Source organism: Phocoena sinus, chromosome 12 (genome assembly GCF_008692025.1).
Source record: "Phocoena sinus isolate mPhoSin1 chromosome 12, mPhoSin1.pri, whole genome shotgun sequence".
NCBI classification, from domain to species: Eukaryota; Metazoa; Chordata; class Mammalia; order Artiodactyla; family Phocoenidae; genus Phocoena; species Phocoena sinus.
Window position 1 is genome coordinate 68,109,557 of NC_045774.1, and position 15,787 is coordinate 68,125,343.

Consider the following 15,787-nt stretch of genomic DNA (forward strand, 5'->3'; position numbering starts at 1 on the left):
CTCCTTTCCCTTAAATACTCAAAGCATGGAAATAAAGGATAATTCTTGCTCTACAATTTTTTTTTTTTTTTTTTTTTTTTGGTACGCGGGCCTCTCACTCCTGTGGCCTCTCCCGTTGCAGAGCACAGGCTCCCGACGCGCAGGCTCAGCGGCCACGGCTTACGGGGCCCAGCCGCTCCGCAGCATGTGGGATCTTCCCGGACCGTGGCACAAACCCGTGTCCCCTGCATCGGCAGGCGGACTCTCAACCACTGTACCACCAGGGAAGCCCTACAATGTTTTGTAACTCTGGAGAGTTATTGCTGTGTCATGATTTAAGCTACTTGTAAAACTTGGGACATCCAGGCCCAGCCCTACTTGCAACTATTCCAGATCAAGTCATCAAAAATTTCATGCCATTTGTGTGTGTGTGTGTGACAGAATGCATTCTAGAATATTGGCACATTTTTATTGACTTATTGATATACTTCTACTTTATAACCACAAAGAAAATAGCATATCTCATTTCTACAAAATAGTGCAATGCCCTAATTTTTATGGCATTTGAATTTAGGGTGATATGATAAAGTAGAATTTCAGACTCTAGGGCTCTTTCAACTATGTGATGGTAAAAGGTTACAAAATTAATCTTTGTTTTAGAGAAATGCTTATGATTTTCAAGTCTAAGTGGAACTATATAGAGTTTTTTCTGTAGTTTGTAACCCCAGAACACAAAAAGAAAAATGAGGTTTGGCCAATGATTTTTCTATTAATTTTTCCTAAGAAAGAAGATTTTCCATGTCCTTATAATATCCATAAAGATTTAGGATTTGTCCAAAACAACCAAATCAACATTGCCTGAGTTATCTTTACTGTTTTATTTTATTCTTGAAAATTTAAGATTAGTATAAGAAGGTGAAATTGACATTCCCTGAGTTATATCATTTTTTTTAACATTCCTGAACACACAGAGAAAGACCAAAACAATGTTTGGATTGCAGAGCCAAAGAAAAGCACAAAGAAGCTCAGAATGAAGCTGTGATGTTGATATTTTGCCAGGTTTTCTCTGAGATATTGATTATGACTTGCAGTCAGATATGACTCATTGCTATAATCTAACATGATGTCATTAGCTTTTTGAGTTGCAGGAGAGGTGCGAGTGATATTTTGGCCTAATGAGTAAGTTAGCATATTACAGTCATTCTACATGTACCACAAGTGCATATCATGTGATTAGCTTAAATATTGACATCAGGGATTCTTTAAGATATAGCCCAGCCAGATCATCCCATAGTGATGCCCAGTAGCCAATAATACATGCCATGCACACAGAGTTTACCATCAGCTTCTTATTTCTGTACCCTAAAGTGTAAGCAGTCAGGCAAGGATCACCAGACAAACAAACAGGAATAAAAGGAACTTGCAGGACACAGAGTAGGAGAAAGTTTTAAAAAGCCCCTCTAATTAATAGCCTCAGAGTGTTAGGAGTATAGTACACCCATGAAACAAAAACAAGATGCTATAAAAAGGAAACAGAATTTTTAAAAAATAAATTTATTTATTTTTGGCTGCGTTGGGTCTTCGTTGCTCCGCGTGGGCTTTCTCTATTTGCGTCGAGCAGGGGCTACTCTTTGTTGCGGTGCACGTGCTTCTCATTGCTGTTGCTTCTCTTTGTTGTGGAGCATGGGCTCTAGGCACACGGGCTTCAGTAGTTGTGGCACGTGGCCTCAGTAGTTATGGCGCACGGGCTCTAGAGCACAGGCTCAGTAGTTGTGGCGCACAGGCTCTAGAGTGCAGGTTCAGTAGTTGTGGTGCACGAGCTTAGCTGCTCCACTGCATGTGGGATCTTCCCAGACGAGGGCTCGAACCCATGTCCTCTGCATTGGCAGGCAGATTCTTAACCACTGCACCACACCACCAGGGAAGTCCCAAGGAAATAGAATTTTAAAAGAGCTATTGAAAGTGTAAAATACCATGGCAAAAATAAAAATTCCAGTTGAAAAAAATAAAAGGTAAATTTAAGGCAATCTCCCAGAAAGTAAAATCTAAATTTGAAGAGTCTGAAAAATAGAAAATAAAAGAGAGTTAGAGGCCAGTATTCCAGGAGGCCCAGTATTCGAAATAAGAATTCCAGAAAGATAAAACAAGGCAAATGGAGAGAAGGAAATTAACAAATAAACCACACAAATTTCTGAGAACTAGAGAACATGAGTGTGCAGGTTGAAATGGCCCACTGAGTGCTCAGTATAATGGATGAAAATAGGCATACATGAAGAAAAAAAAAGGCATGATTATTAAATTCTTTCTAAGGGAAAAACAGGTCACATACAAAGCAACAAGATTAGAATAGTATCTGAAATATCAGCTTGAAGCTAGAAGACAATGGAACAATGACTTCAATTCCAAGGATAAATGAATTACCACTCAGAAGTCTGTTTCCTCCTGTTTGTGTCCCTCCAAAATTCATATGTTAACACCCTACTTCCCTGATGATATTAAGAATTGGGGCCTTTGGGGGGTGATTCGGTCATGAGCGTGGAGCTCTTGTGAATGGGATTAGTGCCCTTGTAACTGTTCTGAGAGAGCTTGCTTCCTTCTCTTTGCTCTCTACCAGGTGAGGACACAATGAGAAGTCTGCAGTCTGTAACTCAGAAGAGGGCTTTCCCTAGAACCCAGCCAGGCTGGCACCCTGATATTGATTGGACTTCCAGCCTCCAGAACTGTTAGAAATAAACTTCTGTTATTTATAAGCCACCCAGTCTATGGCACTTGGTTATAGCAACCTGAACTAAGATACCTCTCCAACTATCAATCAAACCTAAGGTCACAATAAAAATCTTTCAAACACAAAACAACTCATGAAATTTCTCCCATGCATTTTTTTCCCCTCAGAAAGCTACTAGAAGAGGCACTTCATTAAAGAGAGTAAACCAAGAAAGAGGAAAACATGGCAACTAGGAAACATGAGAGCCTACAGGACAGGAGTAGAAGGAATTTTCAGGATATGGGTGAAAGGTGAGCTCAGGACAATAGCTGTACTGTGGCCTAGAGGGCAACCAGCTCAGCCTGCAGCAGGAAGCTGGATGACTCTGGGGGGAGGGGAGGAGTTCCAAGAAAAAGATGAAATTGATAGAATCCTCAATATGTCTGAAGGAACTGAGAAGAGATGTACACCTTTGGCAGAGAGCTTGGGGACCAATGAATGCTGGGTAAATGGAAAATGAAGCAAGGAAAATAAAGTCTAGGAAAGAGCAAGGCAATTATTGATTCCAAAGAAGAGGAAAAAGCCCAAGAAAGAGAATATATTTATAGTAAAACTGGTTACATGTCAATGCCTGTTAAAAAGAAACAACAGGCCTCAAACAGCAGTCACTGTGCTAAGTCACACCAAGACTTAATACCTAACCTATTCAATAATTGCTGTTTTAGCGTCTCCTGGAAGGTTTTAAAACCATTAAGTCTGAAATTTTCTGGTTGGCACTAGTGAGGTAATCTGCCTAAAACCCCCTGCCTTCCCCTTAGGGAAGGTGACCTTCCCTGAAATAATCTGCTCTTGTAATTTCCTTGTCCAACCCTCTTTCTGCTATAGAAACCTTCCATTTTGCACAACTCCTCTCTGCTTGCCAGATGAGACGCTGCCTGACTCATGAGTCATTTAATAAAGCCAATTAGACCTTCAGACTTATTCAGTTGACTTTTGTTTTTTAACACACCAAATAGCAACAGAATCCATACTTATAACTATATTAGGAGGATGGGGAAGGAGAGTATATGCATATATGTATATGGGTAAGTATATATGTATAGTTGGGATCTGGGTGATAGCAGAGCGAAAACCTCTTCTTTGTAGTAGAAAGTCATCAGTTTGTATTCAACCAAAAAAACAAATATGTCATTATTGGCATTTTATTTTAAAATATGAAGGTTAATACTAAAAGAACGGATAAGAGTGTTAGAAGGTTGGGGGAAGGTGCCGGGGGGGAGGTGCCGGGAGGAAGGGTGGACAGGAAGCAAAGGGTGGGTAGAGTAAGGCTGATTTCATTTAAGGCCTTATACTTATTTTAAAGAAATAGCATTTTTTTTTTAAAGTAAACCTACAGGATTTCGATATTAAAGCAAAGGCACAGAGGCATGAGTGTGCAGGGCAAGCATGGGTAGGAAACAAAATAATCCAGAGAAATTGGAAATTTAGATGGAGGTCAACTGAAAGGGGCACTCAGGGCTCTGCAGAGGAATTTTGAATTCATTGTGCTGTGGGTACCCCTAGAAGGTGGGGGAGTAGAGATGCTACGTGTGGGAGAGTATATTTTGGAGGGGTTTGAGAGGGCCGAAAAAAAAAAAAAGAGAGAGCCAAGACACCAAAAACTGAAAGGCAAGAAGACTACTTAGAAAATATTTTAATTGATAAGTATTTAAATTGTATTCTATTGCTATTTGGTGTTTTCTTTTAATTTTTAAATTTTATTTACTTTTTTATACAGCAGGTTCTTATTAGTTATCCATTTTATACATATTAGTGTATATATGTCAAGCCCAATCTCCTGCTATTTGGCATGTTAAAAACCAAAAATCGACTGAATAAATTTGAAGGTCTAATTGGCTTTATTAAATGACTCATGAGTTGGGCAGCATCTCATCTGGCTATTAAAATATCAGTTAAAGTATTTCCTTTAGTCTGAGGGAACTAAGGCACCTTGGGTGGGAGTGGAAGGGATTGGATATATGAGAAATACTCCAGGTGGAGCTGACAGGATTTGCGTTACTGATATGATATGGAGCAAGGAGAAAAGAAAGTTTAGAAGGACTTGGGTTTTTCCAAAATTTAGTTTGTCCAATGTCAATTGTCCTTCTCATTCCTGCGTTTGCTCCAAAGTTTGATCTTTAAGAAAATAAGGCACTGAGTTTGGCCAGAAGCAAACAAAATGCTTCCACTGGTTGGATCTACCTACATTATCACAGGGTCATTATGAAGTCCCAAGGATGTGAAAGTGCTTGTTACACTGTACAAATACTGGTGATTCTATCATAGCCATTATTATTTTCTAAAGAATCTGACTCAACTTCTAAGGGCAATGCCGAATGAAAAGTTCCAAAAAACATTTTGAGCAATGTCAGGAATATTAAACACTGATACATATTGCCAACATGTATCAGCAGGCTTCAAAATGGGCATATCTTTCACTGTGACGTTATTTTATTATATATTACATTATATATGGGTGTAGTGGGTTGGATGATGCCCTCCAAAGATATGTCCATATCCTATTCCCTAGAACCTGTAAATCTTACCTTATATGGAATTAGGGTCTTTACAGATGTTATTGTTACAGATCTAGAGAGGCAGACATCATCCTGGATTATCTGGGTGGGTCCTAAATGCAATGACAAATGTCCAAAGGGAGCCTGACCCTGTCTTTTGGACTTCTGGCCTCCAGAACTCTGAGAGAATAAATTTCTGTTGATTTAAGCCACTAAATTTGTGATAATTTATTAGGGCAGAAATAGGAACCTAGTATAATTGGTAGTATTACATTACCTAAATGTCCTAAAATAGCTAATTACTAAATGTCTTATATATAGGATTAGATGTTTGGTTTCTTTCTTTCTTTTTTTAAAAAATAAATGACAATTCATTTATTTATTTTTGGCTGCGTTGGGTCTTCGTTGCTGCATGGGCTTTCTCTAGTTGTGGTGAGTGGGGGCTATTCTTCTTTGTGGTTCTTGGGCTTCTCATTGCCGTGGCTTTTTGTGGCAGAGCACAGGCTCTAGGTGAGCAGGCTTCAGTATCTGTGGCACACGGGCTCAGTAGTTGTGGCTCTCGGGCTCTAGAGCACAGGCTCCGTAGTTGAAGCACACGGGCTTAGTTGCTCCGCGGCATGTGGGATCTTCCTGGACGAGGGATTGAACACGTGTCCCCTGCATTGGCAGGGGGATTCCCAACACTGCGCAGCCTGGGAAGTCCCAGATGTTTGGTTTCAAGGAAAAGAAACCATACAAGCTAACTCAAGCAAAACAGGATTACTCTAAGAATGCCAAGCTCAAGGAATCTATGGAAAACTAACCAAGCATCAACACAACCTAGTAACTCACAGAGTACTGCTTTCCTGTCCAGTGGCCAAGTCAGCCATGGGAATTCCTCTTCCAAATTCCCAAGAAAGGGCTTGGAGTGACCCAGCCTGCTGTATTTGCTATTCACTCTTGGCCCAATCAATTTTCTGGGGGTCTTCAAGCAATTTGTAATTTGTTTGTCCTTTCTACTAAATAGGTTTCTGCTGTGGCTTTTAAGTCTCGAAAAAATTAATATGGGGCTTCCCTGGTGGCACAATGGTTGAGAGTCTGCCTGCCAATGCAGGGGACAAGGGTTCGTGCCCCGGTCCGGGAAGATCCCACATGCCGTGCAGCGGCTGGGTCTGTGAGCCATGGCCACTGAGCCTGCGTGTCCGGAGCCTATGCTCCGCAACGGGAGAGGCCACAACAGTGAGAGGCCCGCGTACTGCAAAAAAAAAAAAAAAATTAATATACTTTTCCTTGAAAGTTTGCATTATTTTTTAAATTGTGGTAAAATATACATAACATAAAATTTACCACTTTAACCATTTTAAAGTATACAATTCAGTGACATTTAGTACACAGTGTTGTGCAACCATCACCATTGTCTAGGTCCAGAACATTTTTATCATCTTGGAAGAAAACTCCTTACCCATTAAGCAACCACTCTTCATTTCCCCCTCCTGTCACCTCTGGTAATCACTGATCTGCTTTCTGCTTCTATGGACTTACTTTTTCTGAACGTTTCATATAAATGTGGCCTTTTGGTTCTGCCTTTTTTTTCACTGAACATAGTATTTTCAAGGCTTATCCATGTTGTAGCATATCCATGTAGCATATCCATGTAGCATTATCCATGTTGTAGCATAAAAGTATTTTATCCCTTTTTAAAGCCAAATACTATTCCATTGTATGGATATACCACATCTTGTTTATCGAGCCATCAGTTGATGGACATCTGGGTTGTTTCCATCTTTTGGCTATTGTGAATAGTTCTGCTATGAATATTTGTGTACAAGTTTTTGTTTGAACACCTGTTTTCAGTTCTTTGGGATATATACCCAGGAGTGGGTTTGCTGAGTTACGTGGTAATCATACATTTATTGGAGAACCACCAAACTGTTTGCCACAGGGGATGCACCATTTTACATTCCCACTAGCAATGAAAGAGTCCTCCAATTTCTGTTTTCCATTTCCCAATTTCCATTTTCACCAGCACTTGTTTTCTGGGTTTTTGTTTGTTTTTGTGATTATATCCATCCTAGTGGGTGTGGTTTTGATTTGCATTTCCTAAGGACTGATGATGTTGAGCATCTTCTCATGTGCTTATTAGTCATTTACATGTCTTCTTTGGATGTCTATTTAAGTCCTTTGCCCATTTTTAAATAAGACTTTTTGTTGTTGAGCTGTAAGTATTCTTTATATATTCAGATACTAGGCCCTTATCAGATATACATTATTTTTTTTTTTTTTTTTGGCTGTATGCAGGCCTCTCACTGTTGTGGCCTCTCCCATTGTGGAGCACGGGCTCCGGATGTGCAGGCTCAGTGGCCATGGCTCACGGGCCCAGCCGCTCCGCGGCATGTGGGATCTTCCCAGACCGGGGCACGAACCCGTGTCCCCTGCATCGGCAGGCGGACTCTCAACCACTGCGCCACCAGGGAAGCCCCATTATTGGTTTTTAAATATGACTGCAGAAGCAAAATCTCTTGCCATTTTTTGGTCAGGGTATTCTCAAACAGAAAAAAATCAAGGTCCTTGTTTGTGCACACTCACTGCAGGTTAAACCCATATTTTAATAAGCATCTAAGAATACCCTATGTTCCTTCCTAATGATTCAGTAGTTACAGCTGTACAAGTGCTGTTTCTCATCTACTTTCCTATCAAATTCATCTCAGGGTGCCCCGGGGACAAGAAATGACATGTCTATTTCAACCTTTTGTGATTTTAGGTTATTCTGATTCCCCCTGCCCCCCCCTTTTCTTTTTTGCCTTTTCTTCTTTTACCTGTTTTGAGATTATACTTCAAACTTTCTGTTTTTAACCACCTATCCATGTTTGGTTTAGAAAATTTAGTTTTTCAAAATTATTACACTATAAATAGGTAAGTCAAAAAATCAAGAAAACCAGGATCTCTGATATTTTTGTGTTTTCAGGGAACTGTCCACAGTGAGAAGTGGAACTAAATACAATCTAGTAAATAAAATAAAATAAAAGTAAATTTAAAAAATGAAATAATGATAGCAGGACAATGACCTGATTTGTGTGAGTTAATGATTTTTAAGTGATCAAAAGTTAAAAGTCAGGGGCTTCCCTGGTGGCGCAGTGGTTGAGAGCCAGCCTGCCAGCCAGGCCCAGGAAGATACTAGAGAGGTAGAAAGACAATTATGTTATAACACCAGTTCCTTCCCTTCTGAGAACCAGCTCCTTCCACATATGCCCAGCAGGTTGGGCTTCATTGTTTGTTTCCTTCTTTCAGCCCAGGCACTGAGTCATCTTTGTTCATAAATGTGCCTGAACTTCCTTTCTCGCTGAAGAAGGATGGTATGTTTTCTTTCCCTCACCCCCTTTCTAGGATGTCTAGTCCACGCCCTTCTTCCAAGACCAGAACCCTCCCTCAGGAACTTACATCTTAGCTAACTTTCCTGCTCCAGGCTGCCAGCTGTCTTATACATGACTGAAGAATTGTGCAATCCTAAGCCAAGAAACGGGAGGCAGGGAAGGTGAGAAATGGGGATTCTGTTTTTACAGCAGGATCTAGAGTTTCTGGAGGGCTGGGGCTCTGTGACAGAGACGGTCATTACTGCTGCAGCAACTGTCCCTTTAGGACAGCAGTTTTCAGAATGAGGTCAGAAACCCCTGAAGTCCCCAAGATCTTCCCTTTCCTAGCTACATGTCAGTGTGAGGCCAGATTTCAACCAAAACATACCGCAACAGATTGAACAGAGGAGCAGATTTGAGAATCCAGCTGCCTTCTATTAAGCCAGACACAAGAGACTTGCAAAAAAAGTAGATGCCACTCTTCTCGGTAACTTTTCTTTTGGAAATATAGCTGTGCTTTATACATACTACTGTATATAAAATAATCAACAAGGACCTACCATATAACACAGGGAACTATGCTATGTACATATATATATATATATATATATATATATATATATATATGAATCACTGTGCTGTACACCTGAAAGTAACACAATATTGTAAATCAACTATGCTTCAACAAAAAAAGGAAAAGAAAAAATAGCTGTTTTAAATAAAAATATTACTTATGCTAACATGGAGTATTTTCATTTTAAATAAATTAATAAATGTTTCAAATTTTTTGTGTTAATTTTAATACAAGTAATATTGACATAACCCATGTAAGGAGAGCTGCGTGGAGTCCTCAACAATTTTTAAAAGTGTAGAGGGGTTCTGAGATTTAAAAGTTTGAGAACTGCTGCTCTAGGGCCAATCTCGGCCCCCATGTGCGTTCTTTTTTGCTCTTCCCAAGGAACCTTACCAAGACCCACTGCTTCAACTACCACCTCCAAGCTGTGACTGCCCTGGGCAGCACGCAAGCTCCTGGGTGCCACTCTGCAAAGACCCGGAGAGAAGGGAAGTAAGACTGCCCTGAGAGTTGGACTGAATAAATCCACACACAGAAGATGTGATGGACCATTCAGTCATTCAACAAATATTTATTGAGCACCTATCCTGTGCCATTTTATTTTATTATTATTATTTTTTAAATTTTTTAATTTTTTGCGGTACGCGGGCCTCTCACTGCTGTGGCCTCTCCCATTGTGGAGCACAGGCTCCGGACGCGCAGGCTCAGCGGCCATGGCTCACGGGCTCAGCCACTCTGCGGCATGTGGGATCCTCCCGGACCGGGGCACAAACCCGCGTCCCCTGCATCGGCAGGCGGGCTCTCAACCACTGCGCCACCAGGGAAGCCCCATGTGCTATTTTAGATGCTGCAGTTACAGTAGCAAGCAAAACAGAAAATCCCTGAATGTTCTACTGGGGGTATATAGGGAGAACATAAAAAAGAGTATAATGGGAAATCGAGCCATATGTAGAAATAATACTAGAAATTATTTGTAAGAGCTTGATTTCATGAAGTTTGGGGAATAATCCGAAATTCCAGGTTTCTTTCCCTACAAGATTCCCAAAGGTCATATTCAGACAACAGACGATGATAAAGGAAAGCAATGTGACAAAGATATGTATGTGGGGTGTATGTATGTGTTTTCTTCTATCCCATAAATTATGTTTCCCCAGGAGCCATTCTGCTAGTACAGTTCTGGGAAGTAGGTGTTTATAGATTTCTTCTTGGTGAGGAGGTAGATATGATGCAAGAAAAGTTCCTGCCAGCCACGGGAGTGGGGGAAGGAGCAGAACCAGGAGAGCAGACCTTAGGATTGGCAGCTTGAGGGCAAGACCAGACTAGCATCCTTGCAACACAGGTTGGTGACAATCCAGAGGAGAAGAGCCATCATGGGGTGCCTGAACTTTGTAACATCTTCCCTCTAGACACCGTCTCCAGGAGGAATGGAAAAAAGGGAGAGAAACAGCTCTGATAGAGAGTTGTTACCTGGGATAATACTCTCTTTCATTAGAAGAGTGAGATACTTTCATTGGTGATTTTAAGCTCCATCTCCAACATTTTCTTTGCACGTCTGAGATATGTGTGATCAAAATTCGATCTGGCTGTGTTAACCTTTTATTGTTGCTGGGCTCGTAAGTGAAATCCTGGGGCAGGGAACTCCGGCAATAGTGACCCCATTAGACCCTGCCTTCTCCTTAAGCCTTAACCCAGATGTAACGACCAGTTGGTCACATGGGAGACAGGAAGTTGAAGCGAAGAGATGCCAGAAGGAAAAGAGAACAGGTTGGACAGGTCTTTTCTCCAGAAGGAAATGGGAACCATTTTCTCTGCCACTTAGGCCACCTGGAAGGAAGAAGCAGAGAGAGATCTGACCACTTACCACTTACAGCATGCACACAAGAAAGAGAAGAGAGGAGACTTCCCTGGTGGTCCAGCGGTTAAGAATCCACCTTCCAATGCAGGGGACGTGGGTTCGCTCCCTGGTCGAGCAACAAAGCTCGCGTGCTACCACTACTGAGCCCACACATGCCACAACTAGAGAGAAGCCAGCGTGCCACAACGGAAGATCCCGTGTGCCTCAACTAAGACATAACACAGCCAAATAAATAAATATTTTTTACAAAATTTTTTTAAAAAAAGAGAAGAGAGGGCTAAGAGAAAAACAATGTGTGTGTGTGTGTGTGTGTGTGTGTCAGGGGTGGGGTGGTGGGTCTCCTTCCATGCTGACCTTCAGACAAGATAAAGAAGAAAGGGAGAGAGCCCCTCTCTCCTGTGGCGCAATCCCTAACCCATCAGATTGCGGTCTCCTCTTTGGAGGGGGAATGAAAGCAAGGACCAAGAAAGAGCCTGAGTAGACTCCCTTCTCATGCCCAAACTGTAGCATCCCTGAAAGTCAGACATTTTAAGTAGGCCTATCGAATGAGACTCAAGAAAAGAAATTGAAGTCCTACGCTAAGCAAGGAGCAAAGTCAGGGTTTGAATCCAGGTTTGCCTATTTGCAGTTGCCAGTGATCCATGCTGCTGCCCCCCTAAGCTCCACCCCACCCCACCACAATCAGAACATGATTGGTTAGTGTAGGTAGTCCTTCTTGTATCTTGCTGTCCTGTGTCCTTCCCCACCCTGGGATAATAGGTGAAATTACTGATTCAGAAGGACCACACCTATAGGCATTATTTATTCATCCAGCTAATGTTTATTGAGCTTGAGGACTTTTCTCAGTTCTGAGGCCTGAAACCGCTTCTGTGATCCAGTTCCCTGAAATGTGATATGCAGTGGAATGGATCCAGCCACAGGAGGACAGCAGGCTGAAACGTCAGGAGGTGGAGGATGAGAGGAGAAAGAAGAGCCACATTCGCCAGCCCTAAAGGAGCTGCCATTCCTGGCTGTGAGCAGGACACAGGGACCGTGTTGTTTACAGGAAATGAGATTGTGGTGATGAGGCCTCCCTCTGCTGTGTGGTTTCTCCTTGACAGCTTTACTGTTTCTCCTTGACTGTTTGCTGTGCTGATGGAATCTTGTCCCATGGATAGATTGTGCCTTTTTTAAAATTTATTTTTTGGGAGTTCCCTAGTGGCCTGGTTAGGATTCCGGGCTTTCCCAGCTGAGGCCTGGGTGCAATCCATGGTTGGGGAACTCTGTCTGGCACAGCCAAAAAAAGAAAAGAAAAAGAAAAGAAAAAAATATTTTAAAAAGCTGAGAGGCAGCTCCTGTGTTCCCAAACATTACCCAAGCCATTTGAATCACCTTCTTTCAACTCTCTTTGAGGTGCCTACACAAAATGACCCGGATGTCAGCTGTTAAAAGACAAACGGAGGCATATAAAACATTTTAAGAGTTTATTTGAGCAGAAATCAGTTGGAATCAGGCAATGCCAAACTGGAAGTCGTCAGGAGCACTCCACCAATAGGAGCTAGGGGAAAGACTTACGAGAGAAGGTGGATGCAAAGCAAGGAAATTATTTGATTGGCTATAGCTTAAGTGCCTGCCTTATATGGGAAAACCTGCTTGGCTGTTTGTGATTGGCAGTCCTGAGTTTCGGCTTTCTTCACCGTGAGGTATTTATAGGCTCGGGTTTGGGTCTGTTTACGCCTCTAAGGCATTAGGACCCCCTCAGTGTAACAGCGTCCTTGCTTAGTTGAACACTGCATAGACCAGTACTTGTCTGTACAACTAACCCTAGCACAGAACTGGTTATCCACAGCAAAATTTATTTAGTTATGTATTTATTATTTAAAGTTTATTTTAGAATATTTAGGAGGCAGTATAGCAGGGTGATAAAATGGCAAGAGGCCCTGATGTTGGACCATCTAGGTGAAGTGAGTCCCAGTGACTGCATTTACCAGCTCTGCTTTGTTTGACCCCCTCTGCTTTGTTTTTCTTGTATGTAAAATGGGGATAATAATAGCTTCTTCAGAGTTGAGAGGAAGTAAATGAGCCAGTTACTACCCAGTAGATAATAAATGACACTCAGTAAATGTCAGTTTCATCATTATTAGTTTTTAAGGTTCTTCCCTCTTTTCGTCCATTAGCACCGTTAAGCCATTTACTTCTTTTTCTTTTTTTAAAAAAATACCTATTCTGATTACAGAATTAATACATATTAGTAAAAGATTCAGAGAATACATAAAGAGATAAAAGAGGAAATAGAAATTACCCACTAATCCCAGGCCTAAGAGATATAACCGCTTTGAAAATGACTCTCAAGAAATCTAATTACTAGCATTTCTGAGAAATGCCTGAAATTTCCACTATTTGGTTTTATGGAAAGAAAAATCTCATTCGTACCAAGCTGCTATTTCTCTTCCCTAGACTGCCTTAGTGTGAATCTGTACACGAGTAGGTGGACTTTTATTCACCATGTACAATTTTCTTCGCCAAAAGAAATTAATGAATTATCCTCAATATCCACTCTGTTCTCCTCTGACAGCCTCAGAGGAATCCATCGTTATACTTTTCCCATCTCCATGTGTTAGCGTTGTCATCTGAGGAATAGGGACAGCGAGAACTTGACAGGGCTCCTGGCCCATGTGTTTCACTCGGGGACACCTCCCCAGATGCCGGAGGTCCCCTCTGGGGCTGGAATTAGAAGCTGGATCACCTGGTGTCCAGGCCGGTGCCCTTCCCACTACACTGTGCAGCTGTGCAAGGCTGGACTCAGAGAGTCTGCCCATGCGTGGGTGATTTCCCACCTCTGAAGTCACCGGGTCTGTGTGGGAGAGGCTGTTTTTAAAAATTAAAGCACAGCCTCTGAACCCTGAAGAGGGTGGTTGGCAAGGTAGATCTCCTAGGGGCTGGGGGGCCCTCCCTCTCAGAAAAGGCAGGGAAGAGGGCCTGAGGCTGAGGAAGGACTTTAACTAGAAAACACAGTATTACAGAGTAACAGGGCAAACCCCACAGAACCACAGAAACAAGTATACAAGTTGATACTGGGTGGTATGTGTACATAGCTAGATTGGGTAATATATCTTTAAAAGAAACTCTAGTTTTTGTGTTTGTTTGTTTTTTGAGGGAAAAAACCCCACAAAGTCGTCTTATTTGAAAAATGTTATTAAGTAGGTGTTTTCTTTCTCTAAAGTGAATATCAAAGGTCTAGATTTCAGTTAGACATAAATCCTTTTAGAAAGATTTTCAGCACCGATTATTTCAATAATAACAAAAGAGAAATGTTTAGGATCCCATACAGAAAATTAAATGAGTCATTTCCTCTGTGACTTCTATTTGGTCTTTTTAAGGAAAAGGCCACAATGCTTCAGTGTGTTTATATTTGAGCTAGTCAAAATTAACTAAAAGATCAAACATGCAAAGTGCTTGTCTTATAGTAAGCCTTCAATACATATTTGTTTCTTTTCCATTTTTAAAAACATATGTATCATTAAACATGATAACACTAAAATATTAGGGTTGATTTTGCATATAGTTTAAGAATTTCTGAATTCTTACTTAATCTGTACAATAGTGCTCCCTTTATCTCTGGGTCATTCCAAGACCCCCAGTGAATGCCTGAAACCATGGATAGAACCCAACCCTATATATACCAACATATACTATGTGTTTTCTTATATATTCACACCTATGATAATGTTAATTTATGAATTAGGCACAGTAAGAGATTAACAACAACTAATGATAAACCAGAACAGTTATAACACTATACATACTGCTTGAACAACTCGGGGCTTAGAAGCACTGACCCCTGTACAGTGGAAAACCCGCTGTAACTTTACCGGGGGCCCTCTGTGTCCACATCTGTGGATTCTGTACTGTAGTATGTATTTATTGAAAGAAAACCCCACATTTAAGTGCATTTCAAACCCATGTTGTTCAAGGGTCAACTGTGATAAAAGTTATGTGAATGTGGTCTCTTTCCTTAATCAATTTCTTCAACTCTGCCCGAAATGTGGCAGTGGCTTCTTCATCAACAGACTTGATCTCTCCAGTAATTTTTTATTTTTGTGGATTCTACAATGACAGTTCCTTTTTTTTTGTTGCAGTTTATTTAAATTTTTATATAATTTAAAAGGTTATATTCCATTTTACAGTTATTACAAAATATTGACTATATTCCCTGTGTTGTACAATACATCTTTGTAGCCTATCTTACACCCAGTAGTTTGTAGCCCCCTCTCGCCCTGTCCAAACCTGTTCCCAAGTGTGTAACCATCCCTGACTTACAGGAAGTAGCTGCTGTCACTCATTTCAGGGGGTTCCTCGCTCAAGTCTTCCTATAGGCTCGTTGCTTTCTGGCACAACACGTTGCCACCAATCAGAACACCTTTTCTGTTTATGTCTCCCACCCACAAATTTAATACCCTTTCCATTTTAACTAAGCACTTATGCACTGTGGTCGTAACCTCTGCAGTTTGAGGTGCGACTGTAAAACTAGCACAACTTTACTTTTCTTTCACAATTTCATAGAAGACTCATTCCCACTGTAGATCTTAGCAACCTCAGCAAACCTTTTTTCTTTCCTTATTAAGGTTGAGAACGTTCACCTTTTCACGTAAAGAAAGCACTTTATGGCTTCTCGTTGGCATATTGGAGTTGCCAGCATCACTACTCTTGGACTTTGGGGCCATTATTAAATAAAATAAGGGTCACATGATTACAAACGCTGCAATACTGCGACAATCAATCTGACAACCCAGACGGATACTAAGTGACTAA